Below are 24396 nucleotides of genomic sequence, written 5' to 3'. Positions count from 1 at the left end.
CAACTGAACTAAGCCACAGTATTAAAAACACTTTGTAAAATCTGTTTTCAAGGGCTCGGCATCCTTGTAAAATCAAGTAGTGCACATTATATGTCAAGGTTATTGCTTTAGAAACCTGAGATCATCTCCTTGATGTGCAGGGATATTGAGTCACTGATACAGCACTGAAGAATGAAGTTCACTTGAATACTCTGTGGGAAGAAGCATCCCTCTGTTTTCTAAAGTATCCTCTCATGTGAGAAAAGGTGAGAGGCAAATGTTTTGGGAGATGGGTTGCCCACCGCATAAACTGAGATGTGGGCAGACACAACAATTGCTTACAAAGCTGCTGCAGACACAGAAAAGAATGAATCAGCTCCCCTTGCCCAGGGTGAGGACAAACAGACAATCAATATATTTTGTCAGGACTGTCTTCATGAGGCATTGCGTTAGACATCAGGTAAGGTAAACAACCAACCCCAAACTTCCTAATAACAAAAATACTGTAACAATAGGATGAGGACAGCTACTCAGAAGTCCATAGCATTGGAGCATTCAGACAGTGCAGGCAAAACCCAAAAAACCATAGGCTGAGCTGCACTGGCGAATAGGAATGAAATCAATCCAATTCAGTGCCTTCTTTCTAAACTGTGATTTTAAAATACCTCCATCTTTTCACAAAATAGAATTGGGAAAATAAAGTACAATTTTCAGCTTTTCCACCAGCTTCAGCAATTATGAAACATTCTCCCCAGTTAATATTACAGCTTATTTATCTACAGACAAAAAGTCTTTTTTTGTTGTTCTGTTTTAACATGGTCTTGTGTTCTGTCTCCATGAGCTTCTCCACATTTCGAAAGTAAACAGAACCACAAATATCTACACACATCTAATGGCAGCTGTGTGCAGCCACCTTTTCAGCCAAAGCAATCATACCATGCCATGTATTTAATTTGTTTTGAAAACATCATTTTTCCTGTTTATAGACACATGGACATAGTAACTGCCACTCAAAATCCCACTGGTATTACAGTAAGTTCAGATTCTTGAATATAAATACATTTTTAACATCAAATGTATTATTTTGGGCTGCAGACCGAAGAAAGAAAAGATACAACTTTTGTAGTGGTTTTGCATTCTGGAATTGTACTTTTTAAGTCAATGATTTCTGTACATAGCAGACCACCACTGGAGTGAGTTTGCCCTTACCAGTCAAGGTTAAAGTCTCTCCCAAGTCTGTTTTACTTTCCAGAACTCAAATTTCATTAGTTTAACCTCAAAATAATGCTTGAGAGAAAAGATATAGCAGGTCTAAAGCTTGGAATTTGTTACTGGAGTTTACAATAAAATTTTCAGCACCTAAATTGAAGTGTAAAATTTTGAGTAAAGTGTGGAGTCTTAACAGTGACTAAACACAGAAGCATATGTCTGTAAAAGAAAAAGGCAAAATAATATGGAAAATGCTTTGTTTTCTCTTTATTTGTAACAAAATATGAGGAGGTGTGAGGGGATCAAATTTAGCAGGAGTAATGACTTGGATATGGGAGGGTAAGAAATAAGTACATGGGTTACATTGGTTCAGAAGAACTCAGGAAAATAACTGCTTTCCAGGGACTTCGGTCATTTCTTGGAAGATGCTCAGCCACTCAGCAGATAAAACTGAGCAGTCTAAAGTATGATTCTGTAATGATGCGATTTTCATAGAATCACGCAATTAACGAGGCTGGAAAAGACCTTTGAGATCATCAAGTCCATTTTGTTTCATCCAACGATAAGTCAAGGAAAAGGACCAGCTCTGACCTCATTCAATTTGTGTATTCAGTGACTATTTAGCATGTGGGAATAAAAGAAAATCACAATAACCATATTCTAAGTATATATATATATTTATTTATATTTATATTTATATTTATATTTATATTTATATTTATATTTTTAATTTTTTTTTCCCCTGGATGTCCTCTTGTGTTCTTGTGTTTGTCTGAGGTGGCTTTGAATATTGCAGTGGTAGAGATGTCACAGCTTCCTCAGGCAGCCTGGCCTTTATGGCAGCTACAGGCAAGTGTAGTTGCACTACAAGTTTTTGTATGCAGCACTGCCAACTTCTTACTTACAATTCAATTTGATTCTTGACCTGCTCATTATCTCTGCAGCAAGGACTCCCAATTATTTTGGCAATAAGTAACCTAAGGACTACTCTGGCATATGCAAATCTTCGCTATTTGATCTGAAGAAGGTTGTCAATGAGCCTTTCCAGAAAATAACGCTCCTGTCATCAGCTAGAGTTTCAAAATAAATAGACATCTGAGAGCTTTACTCATGCAGCTTTTGTAATATGTAGCTTTACAAGTTTAATTGGAACTGGAATTTACTCCATATTTACTCTGAAAAACAGTCATTGACAAAACAATAGCAGCAATCCTCCCAGCCAAATTGGGTCTGTTCTTCCCTAACCTCTTGCATTGGGTCAAATTTCAATGGAGAATGGAATTTGCAAAGAACTAATAAAGCATCCCTTTGGGAATTTTAAGGACAGGGCTATGGAAAGATCGATTTCAAGGGAGTTCTTCCTAATTCTAAAATTTTATGATCACTTTTACAATAATGTCTTATTGATAAGATCATGAGTGGGTGATTTAGTAACATTTCTATCGATGTGAAAGGTAGAAAGAATGGTACTAGAGAGCAAGGTACCAAGTCTGTGGCTCTCTGAATGTGCAAGAATGTCAGTCACACTGACTTTAGTTTCTCTACTCACTCCTATCCCGCCGTTGAGGACTCTCGGCTTCAGCCACTGCCATCTGTCACCTCAGAGAAATGTTTAAGAATTTGGTTATATTCTCTGTCATTGATACCTGCCCCTTCCCTGTCGTTCTCCACGGAATATTCCCAGTGGTGCAGGATCTTAAGGGACAATTCCAGTACCACACAGAGTGGCTGAAGTACAGTCTTTGTTACAACAGGTGTTCTCCATGGCACAAAATCTTTTTCTTCTCCTACCCAACCATTTTCCACTTGGGGTTTGTTACATCTTGAACACACTTATAATTTTGGTTAACTTCTAAGGGACTTGAATGAACCCTGGATACACGTCTTAAACACAGCTGATTACCCATAATGATGCACTTCTCCATGGCCACTACCCAGTGGTACCAAAAATTATTTCTCCTGATGAATTTAGGTCCAGAGAGAATTCAGATTAAACACTCTCGTGGATATACTTTGTGCTGTTCACTCACAGACTGAAGGAGAAGTCTCCTTATACTGCACAGCACCACATGGCTCACAGGTATTTACTATTCATGTCATCATGCAGAGTTAGGTGCAGAAATTAACAGGGTTAAAAAAAGTTGCCATGTTAGTTCAAATTTTCAGGGGGAAAAAACCCCCCAAAGTATGATTTTGCCTGCAATCAGCCTAAGGAAACATTTCCTAAGCTCTTGGATATGGTCTGCTGTTCTGCTTCATTACGAATTAGAGTCCAGTAAATCCCTAGTACCTTTAGCACAGCCAGAATTATATATATAATTAAATCAAATGTTTAAAAAAAAAATCAGAAGGACTCATATCTCATTCTAACAGGACCATCCTTATTCAATAAGACCAGAACAAAAAAAAAACCCAATCATTTTGTACTCTGCAGAGGGAAATACAGGCAGAACACCTAATGGATATTTAACTGGTGCAAACATTTGGACTATCCTACATTCAGGTTTCTAATGTAGAATAATTTACCTATTTCAGCTCTTTCACCTTTTGCTGTAATTCTTTTCCTAGTTTTCTTGGGGAATTTTGTGCCAATTAGTCAGGATTAAGAACATCCACACACAGTCATATTGCAGGAATATAAAATATGAAACACCCCAAACCCTTTTAGACACAGATAAATTTGACAAATATTCAAAGCATCTGAGCATAGCTTGACACAGAGGTAGTAGTACAAGTAATTTAATAAAGGCCGTTCAAAAGCCCACAAAAGCCTTCCAGATTTAGCAAACCAGTTAGCCAACAGTGAGAACCTAAACATTTCTTCCACTGTCCAAATACACTGAAGTATTCACGGCCCTCACCAACTTCTGTGAAGCTGTCCTCTATTAGCTTCCTAAGAAAATATTTGTATAAACAAATTTCTGCATACAAGGGGTGTGAGTGTAACTCAATTCTTAAACCATACTTTGGAGACTTAGAGTGATTAGAAACTAGCAGTGTTTGCCCAGAGACATCTTTGCCATTTAGTGCACGCAACCCACTCTAACAGCTTCCTTTTCCCTCTTGAAAATTATTTTGGGATTCCTCTTGAAAATTATTTTGGGAATCCCCAGGAGGGGTTCTGTCTCTAGCACCAATATCTGATCTCCAGAGACATGTCCTGAGATGATAAACCAGAGACAAAAATTATCCCAACCTAGTTCTGTTAGTAACCAAGAAACGTTTCTCTCCTCAACTTATCTTGTGTTTAATTTTGTGGCTCCAAACATCTTTTCTTTTTTTTTTTTTTTTTTCCCTTTGATCCCAGAATTACCGCCCTTGCCCTTGGTTTCCCACTCCCAGACAAACAGCCTATAAAATTGCTGCAAGAATCCGAGTGCTGCTTTTCACATAGACACAGACTTCCTCTACTGAACATATTCTGCGTAGAGCATCCACGCCAGCCTCCAAAGGAGAGAGATGACAATGTAATCGCCGAAATGCCGGGGAGTCCCACCGAGCACAGACTACAGAGAAGACAGGAGGAGGGAGGCTCTAAAATCGGAGAGCGCATCGCGAATTAAAAAGTAACTTTTGGGCAGCGCGCGGCGAGGCTGGGCAGCGGGCGCGGAAGGGGAGCCCGCAGGCACATGGTATATTCCTGCCTCTGCCGCTCTCCCGTCTCTCTCTTTTGGTCCTTCTCCTCTCCCGGCTGTGTCTCGCAGCTCCCGAGGCCGGCGCTGCCGCCCCCTCTCCCCCTGCCGCAGGCTGCAGAATGGGACACGCTCGCTCCCCGGCCAGCCGGCAGCTGTCACACGGCGCGGGCAGCCAGCAGCCGGGGCGAGCAGCGAGCCTACTCTGTCATTTAGGATGACTCACTGGAATCTGGCGTTAATTTCTCTGTTTCTGATAGCGGACGGAGAACAACCAAAAAGCTACACTGGACTGGACCAAGGTAAGAGATTTAAGTGTCTTTTTTCACCCTACAGCCACCCGAGGCTTGGAGGGTGCCAGGCTGTGTACTGGCACTAACTGGAAAGCTGGCGCTGGCATTAACTATAATTCGGTGGGTGTCGGAACACCTGACATTACATGCCATCAGTGTGTCTTTCTGGTGTTAACCCCGTGTGTACCACCCAGCTACCCCCGGGGGGAGAGATGGCAGGTCAAAATATAACCTGGTGTCTGCATTTTCTCCCCTTAATGCAACTTTTGCTGCTGCACTGCCACCTGCTCCCGTGGATACGAGAAGCTTCTCAATATTGCTAAATGATGAGGCTTTTGTGCTGTACTGCTGGGAATGGAGCGTACCAGGCGTCTGTCATGGACTCCATTCATTCCCACAGCAGTTGTTTCATCACTTTAATGAGTTGAAATTCCACAGTCCACAGAAACGCTTCCCTGTCATTCCCCCTCTCTCTGAGGGGTTCCCATATAGATCCATTTCGGGCTTTTCAAAAGTAGTGCTCACTGAAAGCACCAGAGCAAGTCTGCTGAAGCACAGGCAGTGCTGCACTACATATTCTGTCTGCATTCCTCTCTGCTTTTTCTGCTGTGAATCAAAAATTCAGCGTTGCAGGAGAGTTTCTGCAAGGACAGTAAATGTCTCTGGCACTGCAATTTAAAGTAAAGGGAGAAGCTGCTTCTCCCCATTCTGAAATCCTGGCAAAATATTCTTCCATTTTCCGAGGTGGTCCAGAATTTCTAGCAGAGTTATCTAAGCAGGTTTCTGCTGGGGCTGATTGACAGTTTTTAGTTGTGATTTTAATGGAAATCTTTCACTGAATGTCTACAGCTTCATTTCTGTCAATCCAATGCTTTTTAGCAAATGGCTTTCTTTGGAGGGTGACACCTTTAAAATTAACCCAGGATCACATTTTTTTAAACCTATAAACAGGGTATTAGACCAACTAGTGCACATTACAGAATCCCACAATCTTACCTTTGGATTTTAATGGTGTAACTGCAGTGAAAGACATTTGGTTTGGTTTACATGTTTCCTGTGCTGTGGAAAGTGTCACAATTGCAACTGAATTTATCTGCGTTTTCTATACATTATTGTGGTGTTTCTCTGAAATATCCTACACATTCTATTTGTTCGGACCTCCTGTGTACTGGCAATGGGTTTATTAAGAGTTGACTTTAAACCCTTTATAAAAAACTGCCCTGACACTACTGCCATGAAAAGGATTCTCTGCTCAAGGAAGATGACAGGTCCCACATTGATCACACCCATGGAGGGGACCAAATAGGTATCAACAATGAACAAAAAAACAACACTCAGCTTCCCAGTAGCCACCAAGACCCACAATCCGTTGACCCAGCATGAGTTCATTTTGGAATTAACTCAACCATGGCACCAGTAAACACTCCCCTTACCTACTACCCCATCCAAGCACTCTTTTAAAATAGATTAGGGGAAAAAAAGGTTCTTCTTTCAGAGAATTTCCAGGAATTTGATACAGAGCTTCGGGAAGAGGTAGAACAATGTCTTGATGTGTCAGCATGGATTCTACGTCATTTCCCATCAGAATACGGTACAATTTTCCACTTGTGAAAGTGGAAAGCTTTAACCAACGTTACGCTTTAAGATTATTTCTAGTCATTTGGACAAGTGCAGAGACTTTGATTTTTTTTTTAAATTTACTTCTTTTTCTTAGCATTTAGATATGGTGCCTGACTGCAAGGGCATCAGATTATTTCCAGGGGAAGTAATTCTAAAGTACAATTCAGAAAACAGATCATTGTGATTCTATTAACAGTTGATAATATTAATGTAACTTATTTTTAAATTAATACCTATTTATTTTACACCAGCTCACTTGCTAGTGAAGCACATGCCATAGTCTCTGGGGTCTGAGCAGCTATTTTTGAACCTGTCTGGCTAATGTCTAGAATACGAAATTATCCTGTTCACAAGTTGGGCTTTTCTGTGTCATTTTCCTTTCTTCTGAGACGTCAGTACATTATCAGTTCTCATCTGGGTGGCTCCTTTCAGGTGAAATCTTAGTCCGTTTAAAGGCAGACAATTTACTGTGATAACAGTTTATTGTAACTTAGCAACAAGAGCTAAAAAAATCAAGTTACAGCCATAACACACGCAAACCTTGTATTGTGCTGCCCTGTACTCAGCAAATTAAACCCTTGAGATAAATGACATTCTAGACCAGTCAGTTTAATATCATTAGCTGGGCTGGCCAGTTGCTCTAATTACAGAAGTCAAATGCTGCAGGAAGCAGCTGCAAAGTCAGCACATGTGCAAGGAGCTGTTTGTAAAGCAGAAACACATGCTTTGAGTATTTTTTGTTGCAAGATGAATTATTAAGGAAACATATGGCATTTAGTATCACTGACAGAAAATAGTCTGGCTGTGGTCCAGGTGGCAAGACTTCTGTGAGTGACATGGGGTTATCCACTGGTCTTTCTGTGAAGCTTCATTTCTGGCATAATATTTTCACCAAAATAAACAAACAAACACTTCCAATGCTATTTCTCTATGACCAGACTCTTGGGTCATTCATTACTGAAGAGCTGGGGGGTCACACAAGGAAAATCAGCACAATGCTACCTACTGTCCTACCCATTTTACTTGAAACAGAGAATCCACTATCAATGAAACATGTACAGGGAGCAATAAGATGCAGAGCTGGTACCCTGGAGCTGGGAGGAAACATCCCTAAGACAGAGACATGTTCAACTCTAGAGCTCTGCTTGAGCCTAGAAGAATAAAGCAGCCAGAAAGCAGCTGAAGGAAGAGTCAGGCAGCTGCTCTGATGGGTTGCAAGGGATCCCCTCAGCTCTGAGTTTCACATCCCTCTTGGCATTTCACCTCCAGAAACTGAATTCAAGAGAGACAGGACTTTTGCTGCGGTTAGTTAAGTGGATTCAGTCTTATAACTGATTTCACTTAGAAAAGAAAAATGTTCAGCCAAGTTCTCCCTTCAAAAAATCTAACCTTGAATAGAAGGTTATTCAGTTCTCTGGTATTTCTGTATATTTCATTTGAACATAAAACTCCACCCAAAGATGAAGAGCTCTAAACAAATCAACAAGGTTTTACACATCAGGAGCAAACAAGCTCTTGATAACAACCTCTAGAAAGGTATCAAATCCATCCCAACTACTTGATAAACAATATTCTTCAGAGGAACCTGAAAAAATGGATTGTTTCATCTCATCTGAAACAAACACACTTAGCCACTTCCATAGTTCTCTATTAATGTCATTGTATCTCCAGCTACAGCGGCTGTAGATGTATTCCCTGCACCCTGAACAGAGTCAAGGTTACCTCCCCCCCACTGCACAGTACTTTGTTATAAGGTAACCCAACTGCACCTATGAGTAACACTTTGAACAGTTCTATTATCATAATGAAATGGGATTTCAAGCTGAATTTACACAAGCCCTATTTTCAGAATAGGAAACACTTTGCACACTTGTTACATTGCTTTCCACGACCTTTTTGTATCATGCTCTCATCAATTAAGATCAAATCTAATCTTAGTCTAAGACTGAGAATGTTTATAGGGGTTAAGGTAAGGCTTGTATGTAATGCAAAGCAGGCATCCTACCCTCATGATCAGGCATTACCTTCTGAGGAGAGCATTTTTCTTTAAGTAAAGAAGTCTTAGAATTATAAGATTGTAGAATATTCTGAATTGGAAGAGACCCATCAGGATCATGGAGTCCAACTCCTGGTCCTGCACAGCACCATCCCCAAGAGTCATCACGTGTGCCTGAGAGTTGTTCAAACACTTCTTGAACTCAGGCAGCCTTGGTGCTCTGACCACTGCCCTGGGGAGCCAGTTCCAGTGCCCAGTCCCCCTCTGGGTGAAATACTCTTTCCTGGCATCTTTCAAACAGTCTGTAAGTTAGGGATGAATGTACTTGGTGGATAAGAACTATTGCTTCCTTTACCTTCAATTCTTGCATTTTTCAACAAACTTTACCACATTCTTTTAGCGTTTTCAGTCCAATAGAATTTGAACCTTTGACCACGTACTTTGGTAAAAGGTACATCCAACTGAAACATAAAGGAGTAAGGTAACAAATGTGTAGTGTATCTCAGTATATATGTGTGGAAATAGCATCAGAATCTAATACAAATACAAGGTAATACGTCCAATTTCAATCACAATTGAGTTTGAACAGACTGTTATTTAAAATGAAATCAAGAATTTTTGGTTTCTCTTTAATTATTTTGTTAAGACTAATTATTTTTCCATTAAAATCTATATTATTTCTGTATTTATCTAATCCTGTGATCTGTATTTTCCCTAAAATAAAACACAGATGAAGCAGATTCCAAGGCACCATTTTAGTTCTTTCATCCTCAAACAAAATAAAAACAATGTCACGTTCATCACAAAGTAACTTTTCCCATACTCAAGCTTTGTTGAATCATCTGGATTTGTGAAAACTGATGTCTCTCAAAACTGAACCAACAGGAAAATACTTTTCTCTTCTCTTTCATTTCATTAACATGTGAAGAGTCTTTTCACTCAATATCAGCTTGCTTGTTTGTGCTCCTCTGATTGTAATTCAAATCTCAAAAATTATGAGGAAGCTAAGTATGCTAGACACGTATTCTCTTTAGGCTTTGAGGCAATTTCATTACTGAGTTGTTGGCTAGTTTAGGAATGCTGTGTTAAAGACAATCTGTGTGAATAAATTAACAAGTGTCCAAAGGGAAACACTTTTGAGAGCCAAGAGTACACTCTCTAGAGCAGTTCTCCTGAATGACACTTCTGAAATGGATGTTAGACATAATCTGAATTTTCAGTTATACTCAGCAAAGTCTGTATGGCTTTTCCTTCCAATTTCTCCTCTTGTCTTTCCCAACCTTTTCAAGTTAATGGTGTGTATTCGAGAAAAATGTTCTTTTTCCTCAGGTCACCAGCAATGCTGGGTAACGTTTAGTGAAACATGCATCATCCAAGTGATTTGTAGGTTACACAGAGAACAATACCAAGATCCACACAGTGAAGCAACCAGAGTAAAAGCCAAGTAAACTGTTGATTTATAAGGAAGCTTGGAGCCTGGAGCCGCATGGTACTTAAATTCATGTAGCAAGTGATTTTTTTTGTGTTGTAGAGATACTGGAGGTTTATGGGACAAGATCAATGCATCAACACGTACAAGAGCACAAAGTGTGTGGTGGTAACAGAAAATGAGATACATAACTCTCTGTTAAAGACTTCTTTCCAACTTTTGCAATGAAAAGACTCAAGTTTTTTCTTGAGTTGCAAACATTACAGATTCTGCCATGAAACTCAAAAAGATAAAACACTCTAAAGGATAAAACATTCAAAAATTTTATGAAACTGTGTGCATGTGTGACACCATAAAAGTTCCAGATCCTAAAGAAGCCAAAAATCACCCTAAAACAGGAATACAACCACAGCTTTACAAATCATATTTGAGGCAAGGTTCTAGGAAAATAATACACTTAAATAGGCATCCTCACATAACTAGAAAATAACATGGAATCTTTGAGCAGAGTAGCTTCTCTTCAGCTCCTAAACACCAATAAACTCTGCCTTCCTCACAACTTTACAATCACTGCTGTGTCACATCTAATACACTGAACATATAATAAACAGGAAATGATCCCACAAAACTCCAGGACACAGCTCAGGTCAGGAAATACTGCCATACCAGGACACAGTTCAGGCATGGGGACACCACCGTGGTGTGTGCAGCTGAACAATGCCCTGCCCTGCCAGGAGCCACCTGGAACTGTGCACATCCCATCTACTGCTCTTGGGGCGCAAAACAGAACAGAACTGGGCCAGGACAGAACTAAAATAGACAACCTCTATGTTACCAGGAACTGCAGAAAGCAGTCACCTACTATGTTGGAGTTGTCAACTGCTTTATAGCTGGTGACTGTTTTGAAAGGAAAGGAAGCCATACAGAAAGCCAAATATTCCACTTCCAAGAAAGCCAAATATTGCTACAGCTAGTTTCATCAGGAGGGAAATGAAAGAAAGAGTTAATTAAACCCACTGTCTGTGGTTTGAAATATTAACCTGACATTGGTGTTTATCTCGTGTGAAACAGCCTTAATGATTCTATTTATGTCTTTATATTTCTCTCATTGTTTTGCTCACTGTCCTCTGTTGCCACTAGTATTATTACACTTTCAGTAGCAGTAATAAAACAATTACTGAGCCTCTCTGCTGTTTAATGGGTTTGAAACCTCAGGAGCTGAAAATAATTAAGTTGGATTTTTGTGCTTGCAATGATGTTTGATATTTGATGAAAATAAAAGAAAAGAAAAACAAAACTAGCAGAAAGATCCATAAATATTAAAGTCAAATGGGACCACTGAATGAGTCTGACTTCCAGCATACTACAGCAACCCTGTCGTTTCATCCAATTTTACCTGTGTCAAACCTAGCATCTTATATAGGTAAGTCCATTATTATAAAAATAGTTTCAGATCTCAAAAATGGTAATACAAGCTGCAAGTGCAGGACCTTACAGTTGCTGATCACAACAGTGGGATCATTCCTGTCTCTTCACACCAGCTAACCTAAAGCCCCCCACCTTGCACCACATTCATCCTGTCTAAACATAGCAATTCAATCTCAAAATGCATTTCTCAGAGAAAGCTCAGAGAAACTTTAAAAAGAAGGGGAAATTGGTTAGAAGACCTGAGCTAGAATTCAACAGAGATGACAAGTGCTTCTACCACTTGTTATTAAAAAAAAAAAAAAAAAAAAAAAAAAAAACAACAACAACAACAAAAACAAACAAACAAGCAAACAAAAACCCAAACAACCCAAATCTTATAATTTCAGAAGTCTCAGAAAAATTGCAGCCACATCACACTACTAACTTTGGGGGATTCCTGCCTGAGTAATGTGCTTTTTCCTCAGTATTGTTTCTTGGATAACGTACGGGGAAAGAGACATAACAGCTAGGTTTAACATTAATCAAAAGATTATCAGTGCTGCACCTCAAAAGGCAAATGTAAATGATAACTGTGCAATTTCTTGCAAAGAGAATGTATAAAGCTGTCTGGAGCCAAATGCATACGTAACATAAAGGATTACAAAAATGGAAGGATGCCTTTTACACAGTAGGAAAGAATAGGACAAAGAGAGACAACATTTCTGACACAGTGGATTTAGAGACAAATCAATAAAGAAATAAGGATTAAGATACAAATGAATACAAAAGAAAACAAATACAAATTATGGAATTGTTAAAGTTGGAAAAGACCTCCAAGATCATCAAGTCCAACTGCCTTGTCATATAAACCACGGCACGAAGCCACATTCAGTCATTTCTTGAACACTTCAGGGGACAGTGACTCTACCACCTCCCTGGGCAATCCATTCCAGTGCCTGACCACCCTTCAGTGAGTGAAGAAATTCTTCCTGATGTCCAACTTGCCCTGGTGTAGTTTGAGAATGTTTCCCCTCATCCTGTCGCTGGTTGTCTGGGAGAAGAGACTGATCCCCTGGCTACAGCCTCCTTTCAGGCAGTTGTACAGAGTGACAGGGTCTCCTCTGAGCCTCCTTTTCTCCAGGGCAAACACCCTCAGCTCCCTCAGCTGCTCCTCACAGGACTTGCGCTCCAGACTCTTCACCGTCTCCCCCTTCTCTGGACACACTCCAGCACCTCAATGTCCTTCTTATAGTGAGGGGCCCAGAACTGGACAAAAATGGAATGACACAAAGTTCCACCCCATTTAGGTGATGTAACAGGTGTCCCCTCCCAGAAAGCCAGGGCTGTCCTATGGTCCATTACTGTGGGCAGGAACTGGAACCTGTGTCTTTAGATCTAAACCTTCTGACAAAGCATCTGCCCCTTCAGCTCACAGTCCTCGTGCCATGGCAGCAGGGATAATGCCTGCTGGAGGTGAGCTGGGGTAGGGATGGGGGCTGATGCTGTTAGAGTCCAGATACCACAGCAAAACATGGTTGTCACTCTGACATTAGTTTATTGCACACTACAAAATCAATTCAACACCTTTCTTTGTCCTGTCAATCACATTCTGAAGCACAATTGGATTTTCTGTGTGACAGTGGGATAGCGATCATGAATTCTGATCCTTCTGTCGGACAGTTCAGTACCCATAAATTGTCAAGATAGCAGAAGCCACACTGCATTTTAGTCTCCCACTGCCAGTGCACAAGGGTGTCCATCCAGAAGGAACAGATTATTGTAGATGGTGGAGGCATGGCATAGTGATTTTTGAGAGGCACAAAAGAAATAAAAGGCCTAGGAACAACCACTGAAATACAAGGAACATGGTGCAAATATTTCTTTAAAAATACTGAACTAGTACAGAAATGTAGTCTGCTGCAGAAAGAAATCCTGAAGAGAAGAAATGTGGCTGCCAGTATATCACTAGTAGGGAAGTGGAAAGCTGTATAACTCAGTGGGGATTTGATTTTCACCTGTTGTGACTCAGAGCCATGCTAAATCATTACATCCTTTTTTCACTGAACATCTTAGATTGCTAGAGCCAAGCTTTTTGTGCCAGTTAACCTGCTCGGGATAAAAACTTCTGTGATACTAGCTGAGCATTTCAAGTAAGGAAAATCAGAAGAAAAATCAAAAGAAAAGCAAACCGATATGTATTATTTAATCACCAATGCATAGTCACTACATAGCAGCATTGTTTTTATCTTCAGATCAGTACTGTTAATTCACAGTGACTAATATCCCATTCATATAATGCTTCTTGAAATGTTTTGACAGCCAGAAAATTGCTCCTCTGCCTGAACTTAGGAAACAATTTATTTTCTGGGGTGAAAATGTAAATATAAGGCACAGCAGAAGTAGCCCAGTCATCCTTTGGTAAATACGAGAATTAGTGTTACATACATACACCCCTCATTAAGAAACCTACAATCATACATGGGTGTGAGTACTAAACTGCTTAGAAAGTAGAGCCCAATATTGCTAAAATGTTATTACTGTTGTGACAGCACAAATGCGACAGGCACAGAAGAGAAGAATAAACTAAACTTTTTCAAATTACAGATGGTATGGGAATTGTCCCAGAAATAGGGTGAAAGTAGTAAGGAAATTAAGTTTAAGACCCTCACTGTGGAATACAGACTGATGTCCTGTAAGTGATACCTCAGCTTTCTGTAGTGAGTCTTGTGTAATTCTATGTGAGTAAATCCTGTTCTTTCATCATCCCCCCCTGAGTTCTGACCACTGCCCAGGGTCTGACTCCAAACTGCCAGCTCTTACCTAGGCCTCTGTGAATATAAATAACCAAATGTCTCCAGCAGGCCAGGCGGCAGCTGACTCCAGGGTTTGAGAGGTCAATAATTTCTTTTTAAAAATCAATATATCTGTAACTGGTGTAAAAGCTTCCAGCCTAAAAATGTGCTTAAATGGACAATCCAACAGGGCTTTTTTCCAAGCCACATGAATTTTAACAACGCTCACACTTGTCAGTTTCCAGATTGTCAGAAGGCCTTTTGTAAGGGATGGGGATTTCTGAAGATTAAATTCTGCTCCTTTCCAGGAAACCACCACTTCATCATTCCCTATTCACAGTTTATCACAGACAATGGATACTATTAATCTGTGATGACTCAGGTACATTGAGACAGGAAAAGTGTGTAAGCAAAAACCAAACAATGGCATTTTGCTGTGCCAAAGGGAAGTGGGCACAGTGTGCTTAGCTTGCCTGAAAGGAGCACTTTCTTTTAGCTCACCCTGTTCTCCAGCCATTTCTGTAAGAGTCATCACTGCTTCAAAAAAGAAGGGATTATCTGTAATCCAAGAGAAATAGTTCAAGATAACTCCCTCTTCCACTTGTATAAATGCTCGTGCAAAAAATATCTAAGTGAGTAGAATCACTTGCTCTTCTCCTCAAAACTATTTGTTTGGTAAGCTATGATACATTTAATTTATTACTTATGTACCTAAGCTTTGACATCATAATAAGCCATATCAAGCAGGCTTGAATATTAGCGCTTGAAATAAAAGTGATTGAGAAATGTATTGGGTTGAAAAGAATTCAGATAATTTGATTTCCCTTTGTGCCCCATTTTTACTGCGTCCACAAGCAGCAATAAATCAGAATAACTGCTACCTCAAGAAAGCCTTAAAAGAAAGGTTACAGCAGGGTACAGGTCATGCAAGCAACAGGTGCCTACATGAAAATAGCTCTAAGCGTTGCCTTTGGTCAAGATTTTTAGACTCCAAGACAAGCCTCATAATTCCCTTGTAAGAGGGGCTTACAGAAAATAGGCTAGGGAGTAACACAGGACCCACAGGAGCTCAGTTTCCTAAAATTAGGTCAGCACTGGTATAAAATTAGATTCAATGTTCTGCTGACCGAACTGAAAAGAGGAGGAGTAATTTTTAATCACAAATTCTTGAGGGTAATGATATATCTTGCTGGAAGTCACCAAGTACAGGCCACAGACTTGCACAGTGGTTAGCTCCTTCTTCTTCCCAACACTGCTAAAACTCATTTGAAGCCTGAACACAACCAAAACTTATAAATTAACTACGAGGGACAAATTGTTTCACGTCAAAGCATGCAGCAGTATTTAGATAAATGATTACACTCTATACTTACACGGCATTCAGTATAAGACTTATTTATCTACTATAATTGATTTCTCAATTAAATTGTCCAGTGAAATTGCTTTTGTTGGGGGGCATGGGGGCTGTGAAACTAAAAATAGAAAAAAGAACAATGCACAAAACCATAACATACTTCAATTCTAATCACCCAAACATTACAAATACGTTGGTAAAGTGGAGATTGTAATTATAAAAAAGCATGAAGTAGCAACCTTGGAACACACTGAACAATGATCTTGAACAATAACTTTCTAAAATCAATTCTAGCCATCTATTGTCTTACAAGGCAGCTCTGAAGCTTAGAAATTAAGCTCTAGGGAGAAAGAAACATTGCTTTCTAATAATGAATGGACTAACCTGGTACTACAGAATCACCTGAGCAAAACATCTAGACCCAAGCAATCAGAAAGCAGGCAACACAAAAAACAATGTCCACTTCTACCTTAGCAGTATTGCAGGACTATTTCAAAATATTTTATTATAAATTTGTTTGACCTACAGTAACATCATTCTGATCTGCAGCCAATTGTAGTCCTACCCGCGCCACCGTTCAGTCCCACTGAGGTCACATCCCCAGTGGATCCCTCTCCAGAGGGCTGGGTGCATGAACTGACACGGGGGGATCTTACTGACTGCAGCCAGCAAATGCAGAAATCCAGAGCAATGTCTAGAGGAGCACCTACCGCACTGAAAGTCCAGAAAAGCCATTTTGTGGACTGCCATAATGTGTAAGGATATTGGAAACTGCCAAGGTTGTAAAACAGACCTTGACTACTCTGGGACAGAATTTCCCTGCGTACCTGGGGAACAGGCTAACTAGTGAAATGTAGGATTTTGTTGGTTTGCAGACACAGGTACTCCAGAAGCTCAGCGTGAAATAATCTAACCTGAATCTATCAAAGACTTGGACAAAAAAAACTTGTCCAATTCCTCCAGCATCTCAGTATAGCAAAAGAAAAGGCTACCCAGTATAAAAGTCTAAAAATTACCTTCTCTCCGCATCTAACATTGATACTAGTTTATGGTTAATAAATGACAGGTTAGGAAATATCTCCCGGGCTACTGGCCTGGATCAGCCTGGAATGGAGATTCTTAATACTGCTGTAAAGACTCTGTAAATTGCAAGGAGTGTGACTCCCTCATTCTGCAGAGCTTGCACAGCACATCAGAAGAAGGTTAATGAATGCCAGGGTGAGAAGCACTAATGAGACAGCGAACAGCGCTCTGAAGAGATCTGGCTTTTGGCAGCTAGAGAAACACATACCTTCTTTACATATGATCACTGACTAGGAACTGAATTCCCAGCCAGGTCTCTGCTGAGAAGCTGAGTTATGGAGGAACTCCTCTAGCCTGTGCTGCCATTGCTTTTGAGGCTTTACCATACAACTTCTGATCCAAATGAATAATCACATTATTTCCCTTAGCATTCTCCAGGGGCAATAAAACAGGTACTTGCAATGCTGATGTCTTTAAGCTTTCACAGCAAACTTCCCTGTTCAGGCTTATCCCCTGCTGTGTTCCAAATAGCTTATGTGAAACCAGGAACAAGCAACTACTTAGGGAAGGGACAGTCAGTGACAAAGGATGCCATAACCAACCCATGAAATGCAGCAGCATGCCAGGAACAGCACTATATGTACGTGCATTTATTGCAAGTGTGATAGCCTCAGTGAGTAATGAAGTGCTAAAATGCATGCTGGTTTGTCACAAACTGCTGGGAAGCATATTGTTCTCATACCTGCTGGGGATCTGAAGTGCCAGTTGTGCTTATTTTCTAAAACTTCTTGGGTGAAGAGCTTGGCAGTCTGCATGGGGTATTTTGTGGCTGATTAATTTTATAGATAGTGCTAGGTAAGAACCCTCTAACTTACGAATCCAATAGCAATTTTAATCAAACTCTAGTTGCTTGCTAATTTGGAGACATAGGGTGCCACTTTATTGGCTTCTATAGACTGCTTGCTCTCCCTATGTATAAGTAGTTTAAAGAAATCTTCTGGCATACCTGTTTCTTTCCAGAAGAATGGACCTACACAAGGGCTTAACTGCAAACCTCAAGGCTCCATGCAAAAAGCAATTTAAGAGCAGCACAACTAATAGATTTATACTTTCTAACATGATAGCAACTACAAAAACAAACTTCAAATTTGAAAACAACTTGCAAACTGAAACACAAAATCCAAGAATGACAAAAATATTGCTTGTCATGTAAACTACTGACCAGGTTGTGAAATGTCACAAACCATCCTATCCCATAAGTAGCCAGCTAATATTGCAAAATATGCACAGACCTGTGCCCAACCCTTCAAGGAAATGTGGAACTGAATGAAGATTTGTAGGAAATTCTGTTTCAGCATCATGATCAACAAATAATGCTGTGTGAGTTCCTGGGCCTGCTCCCTTTCCATAATCTGCACTTTTCTATAGTCTCATTGTGTAAATCAACAAAAGAAGCTTCTAAGCCCCTGTTCACAGTATAAGAACAGTAACTACATGAATCCAGTGAATCTCTGAAAGTCATTCTCCAGAGAGGGATTTCCTTTTGTCATCTGATGCAGCATCTTTCTGCTCAGACTCATTTGAAGGTGTCTATGCCTCAAATCTGACAAAAACTTTACAATTAATAACTTTTCTTAATTCCAGTTTTAGGTTCAGTATCATTTCTCCTGTAAGATCTGTACAAGCCCATAGATTCTTTCAAGACCAGGGTTGTATCCTCTTGAATTTGCAAGAGTTTTTGACAGGTATCTTTTTTTGTGCTTTAATGTTTGCTACTTTTTCCTAGATGGCATATTATATGTCAGAGATAAAGAATTAGCTTCTCTGAAGGGTTTTTTTTTTTTTTATTGGTTTTAAGTTTCATTGTCCACTGAGGACACACACGTTATGGAGGTGCTGAAATAGGAAAAAAAACCTGTTTCAAATCAGGAAAATGGAGATTTTTGAAAACCCGCTGACTACACAACACATAAATGAATAGTTATTTCTATGACTATTTTTCTTATGACTGGGTACTCAAATAGCAGCCTTGAAATAACACTTAAAAACTCAGAAACCCCTACTAACAGCAAAGGACTTAAATTTGTTGATCAGTCCTATAAAAAGAAATGGGAAAAAACCTTGTGCTCATTAAAACTGATCGATATAGCTCATTAACTGCCACTGACGAAATTACAATTTTCTGAATTCCATGCCTTTCCCTAAACTAGAGCATGTGAGTCCATAGATATTGTACAGATCATGACATTGCTTTAGACACACTGGGTGGTCTGCCCTTACAACTCCTAGTGCAGAGGCAGCACGGAGATTCCCATGCAAACTCACCGGTTGTGCCAGCCTGGGACAGCCACCACAGATGTTTTCAGTAATTTGTACTACAGCTCCAGCAAAGGAGGACTGCAGGCTCCAAGGGGCTTGAATCCAGCCCTCTCAAATGGATTCATACTGTCATAGCCATATTTTACTTTAAAAGCACAGGTAGAAAATCAAGTCATCAAGTTGAACGTGTATTTGCTGGGTTTATCTAAGCCCTCATTACACGTGCTCTGCCTATGATAAGCCAATTAGGCTCTTTTGAGACCTGATACCATCTGTTGGAATCACTGGCAGCCCAGCAGGCAGTGGTGCCTCAGCCCCTCAGTGGGTTTCACATTTTACCACTCAGAACTCCCAATCGCACTCCCCAGCACCAGAATGAAATAGAAAAGCGCTTTAGTCCTTTTTTATTGTGAAGTGGGGAATAAGAGACAAAGCACACATTTGTGTATGTGAAAAGTCAGTTCTTGCATTTCCACACTCAGCACACTTCTGATTTTACCTTGAAGAGATGAAGGTTTTCTGTTGTCATAGCAACCATGTTGACAAATAGCAGCATAGCTTTAGCACAAATGATGTGATTGTCAGGAGTTGGAGATAGTGTAACAGGCTTCTTATTAGCTCCCCCCAACTACACACTTTTTAGCTAAAACAAATATGTCACCTTTTTTTCCTTATTGTATATTTCTCATTTCCCAACAGCAAAGGTTTTTGTTTACATAGGATATACCTTTACCAAGAGCTTCTGAATTTGATATACCTTATCTTTCGTGACTTAAGAAGGCATCACATGATTGCAGCATTCTTTAAAAGGCATAAACTGATTTGCATAAATGCCTCTCTCAGTGAACTAACTGGGGGGCTATAAATACAGCTCCTGTCTACAGGATTACTTAGCAATTTTACTGCTCTGAAAGGGAAAAATAAAAGCAGAGGAAAGGATAAGCTTCACCATCAGATGGAAAGGGGGAGAGATTGCTCTGTAAATCATCCAAAAATTAATGATGAATCTGTTGCTTCCTTTAAAAAGCAAAGATTTATAAAAGCTAAATTCTGCATTCTTCAACACTTGAACAATTCCATTGCATGGGTTTAGAATAAATTACTGATAGCCCACTACAACAAATATTAACTTCAGCAGATTTTACTTCTGGAGAGAGCAAATTTTGTCTTTAGCTGAAGCATAATAGCAATAAGAGTTTGCACTTCATTCATCCCTTCCATCTTCATACTTTCCTTCAAAGCACTTCAAGAATCAGATATCAAATATCAAGTATTAATTGGAAATACAGCCACATTTTAAGGCTGAATAAATTAAGATTCCACCTCAAAGGGATGGGAAAAGTCTGGGGCATAACAAATCATAGACCATGGTAAACAAGAAGAGGTGATTAGCTATTCTGAACACCTAAGCACTTGCTCAGCCTTTTATAAGCCAAAGAAAACAAATAAAGCTCCCCAAACGATGTCATATTTAAAAATTTATGAATGTATTTAAATACAACCACAGTGTATTTGTAGAGAAATTTGCTTAAAAAACAGCCACAAACTTTAGCTGGCTGAAGTATCTTTTCTGAATTCACATTTCATCTCCTCAGTCAAAGCAATGACTGAGCTCCTGCATTAAATTTACTTTCCACTTCACACAGCTATTATACTAGCTCCAAAAATGGCTTTCTTCCAAATTCTTAACTAACACCATGTCAAAAACTGTCCAATAGAATTGCTCTCTCATGACACCCAGCAGTCAAGATTTTAGACTCTAGTTACACATTTCCACTTCACTGCCCATTCCTACCTGAAGAAGACACTGCAGTTCCGAGATACAATTATGCAGCAGATAGAGTAGGTAAATTAAGTTAAATTAAGTCCTGTTTTTACTTATTTTGTATAAAACAAATACAGAGGGGAAGGTGTACTCTTGTTACATACACTCTTTACCCCTACAATAAGTCCTGTTTCCATTGGGCTCTTTTCAACCATATTTTGTTGGTTTGGTAAAACAAACAAGCCATAGATAAACTTCTGTTCAGCTGTTTAAGCTCACTCTCCTATTTTTAAACACACGCGCTACAAATCCAAGATGGAATAGGTGCTGCTAGGAAGACTAATTTCTGAGAGTTTTCTCATTCCCTCCCCTATTAGCCTCCCAAGCCTCTGTAAAGGGTTAGAAAGATCAGCTTCAACATTTTGAAAATCTTAGCAGCAAATATTCCTTGCTGGCAAATAGCAAAGGAGCCACCAGGGCAAATTTCATTTTTTTTATGTCTTTGCAAGCTGCATCACCTTTCTAGGGTAAGCAGATGCTTATTTCACCTACCTTTAAAGCTGACTGAGCTCTTTATATGTTTTATGTGTCTCTGGTAGGCAGCACCTTGGAGAGCCTGCACGAGCCAATCACACTCTGTGCTCATTTCCTTTGGGATTTCTCTCCCAATATATTCTAATTATGCCTAAAACATTTATAGAACAGTTTCCATTTTAAAAAAAGAGCTCACAAGCCTAATATACCATAGAGCAGATTCACTTCACCTACACCAGGCACACAGAGCAGTTTGACAGCTTTCAATTCTACCACAATGCACATTTTCAGGATTCCAGTGAATGAAAAAAAATATGCCCACCTAAGACTTCAGAGAGAATTTAGATAGATATATATTAGGCTATAACTATATAATACAGGGTGATATTCTGACTACAAGGGCTAAAACCTACCAAGGGTGTAAAATCTGTCAAATGGATGTTAAATGTCCATCAGCTTAAGCAGTATTGATTCTACATCTTATTAACAGTAGCTTTCACTGAGTAGCATTCCTCATGAGGGTTGCTATAAGGTTTGGGGGTTTTTTAAATTTTCTTTGTTTAAAGAAATTGGAACTTCTCATAAGACATAGAAAAAGATTGAATTTTTTCCAGTCAAGAATGAACATTTTGATTTATAATAAAATGTGCTCCACAATAATTAGTAGGCCACAGTACATAAGTGGGATGGGCAGGTCTCTATTTCAAGACCCTAAGAAATATATCTGGAAATCACATTGCCTGTTTTCAGGAAAGTTCCCTTCCTAATATGACAAGTAAGAGAGATTTATTGCCAGTGCCTCTGTGCTGCATGGTTCAGGTTTAACTGGGGTGTGCAGTAGATGCAGCACCTTCCCTGGGTTTCCTAAGAGTTCTACATGGTACACAGGCTGGTTTGGAGGAGAGCTGGGATAAGAACGAGAAGACACAGTCTCAAGCTGTGCCAAGGGAAATACAGGCTAGATATAATGAAAAAGTTTTTTACAGAAAGGGTAATAAAGTACTGGAATGGTCTACCTGGGGGGGTGGTGCATTCACCATCTCTGGATGTGTTTAAGAAAAGACTGGGTGTGGCACTCAGTGCCATGGTTTAGTTAAGGTGTTAGGGTTGGGTTGGACTTGATGATCCTGGAGGTCTCTTCCAACATAGTGATTCTGATATGGCTCAAGGTTTCCACCTCTATTTACTTTACACATACTGGAATTGCAAGGCAAGCGTCTGAAATAAAAGCTTACAAGGGGGAAGGGGGCCCAGACATATTCAATATATTCAATAAAAAGGGTTTTCTGCAGCTGCTTTTTCTTCCATATGTGACTGGTCACAGGCAGACAATCTCATGCCAGAGTTGAAAGCAAGACCTAAACATTCAGGCCTTCAAAAGTTCAAGCAGAATATGATACATTGAGTAACTCAGAGACCTTGGCAGTAGAACATCAAAACTGAACCACAGGAGGACTAAAAGTGTGGCTTGATAAAAAGTTATTCTTTAGATGTACCATGCTCTGTCCCTGCCACATAGTGTAATGCTCTGCAGAGACACCCAAACTAACCTAAGCATGCCAGCTAATACATTAGCTGAAGTGCCTTAATTACTTCTCCATCCAAGTTCATGAATTCTTCTGAGAAGCATCTTGCTGAAATGGTAAGCATAGGCATCTCTGCATGACACTTAATTATGTCCCAAAGATTTAGAGCAGTAGGCAGCTTTGGCAGGTTTCAGATTTTAAGAAAAATGAAGAAAAAAAATAGGCCCTTTGACTTTTGTAACTAACTGCCTGCCCACTGCATCAAATCACACTCTCTATGAGAAGTCAGTTAGTATTGGGTTTTTTTATTTATTTGAGATATGCTGTTTTGGTAATTAAGTAAAAGTGCACATGTGGCGTGTTCAAGGAATTTTTATTGTGCCTGAGAAAGAAGCCAGGCTAATACAGCCATGGAAATTGAACCACTCCATTAAAGCAGAGACAAGTATAGCATGGATAGCAGGAGTGCAAGCTGCCTCCACAGCTCTGACAGCCAAATTTCATCAGTCATGGGCACAAGGCGATGGATTTAGGCATAAGGGTAGCTCTGCACCTCTCCAGCCATAAAGAACTTGGCTTACTGAGTGCTTGTCAGGGAGTGCCAGCTGTGCGGCCAGGGCAGCTGCCCACAAGTCAGGTAGACCCATCACCTGAACACGAAGAGCCAAACAGATGACAGATAGTAACACATTTTTGTCATAATAACCAGAGGAAAAAAGATTCTTCTGGCCATGACTTATCTTGTGAGCCCTTTTGTTTCGTTATTTTAGCAGACAGTAAGTGAGATGCTGGCCCCCAGTTTCATAGTTTGTTGATGATATGTGGAAAGCAGAACTTTATTCAACCAGCCCTAACCTTTGCTGCTATAGTTTTCTGCTGAGAATCTTTAAAAGACTTCACCCCGGTTCAATATTGCTACTGCCCAATTTTTGTTGTTCTCGTTTCTGTGCCAAGAAAAAGGAAATCACCATCAATGTTGCATGTCTTCCTGCTATCTCAACATGTGCAGAATGCAAGACCATTTGCAGAGGACAGCAATGATATGACAACAGAGAGAAATTAGGAATACTAGATTTTTTGCCATTGTAGCTCATTTTATATACAACTGATATTCCTGAGTTGTGTAAACAGTGATATTAAGGTCCTTCCTGGAAGATCATTTTGGTGGATTCAGAAGTGGAATTTGAAAGGAGAAGACACTACAGCACCCCACAATGGTCCATCTCTCTCAAATAGGCAAAATTCTGCTGACAGTTACACCCTGAAGCACATTCTGGTGCTCACCAGCAAGCAGCAGCCTGGGTAGGGGGGCTGGAGGGGCTTGGTGGGGAAGGGTACAGGAACAACATGGAACAGCTGCAGTATTTGCATTACTCTCTCAAGACTTAGGTTCAAGTCCCACCCTCATGACCTTGGGCAAAATATGCCCAAGCCGGGCCTGACATGCACTGAAATTCTGCTCTTTAAGCTAAAATCAGTCACTACTTTATAAGCATGAAGGTAGCCAGATTGAGTCCC

At 39.9% G+C, this 24396-nt stretch overlaps 1 protein-coding gene and 1 long non-coding RNA gene across 3 annotated transcripts in view; one reads left to right on the top strand and one right to left on the bottom strand.

The window, feature by feature from the left end:
- The window catches only part of LOC136294090 (uncharacterized), a 209836-nt gene that overhangs the window by 46660 nt on the left and 138780 nt on the right, over window positions 1–24396 (bottom strand). The gene's annotated exons all lie outside the window — the stretch shown is intronic.
- The window catches only part of RASGEF1A (RasGEF domain family member 1A), a 151520-nt gene continuing 131718 nt past the window's right edge, over window positions 4595–24396 (top strand). For both annotated transcript variants that reach the window (XM_066191538.1, XM_066191535.1), the window contains exon 1: window positions 4595–5122. The gene's annotated coding sequence lies outside the window, so the exon portion shown is untranslated. The remainder of the gene's footprint in view (window positions 5123–24396) is intronic.

This window comes from Chamaea fasciata, unplaced genomic scaffold, assembly GCF_029207755.1.
Source record: "Chamaea fasciata isolate MVZ Bird 193981 ecotype frontalis unplaced genomic scaffold, bChaFas1.0.hap1 SCAF_9, whole genome shotgun sequence".
Classification (NCBI taxonomy): Eukaryota; Metazoa; Chordata; class Aves; order Passeriformes; family Sylviidae; genus Chamaea; species Chamaea fasciata.
Note: the sequence above shows the minus strand (reverse complement) of the source record. Positions and strands in the feature narration are given on the sequence as shown.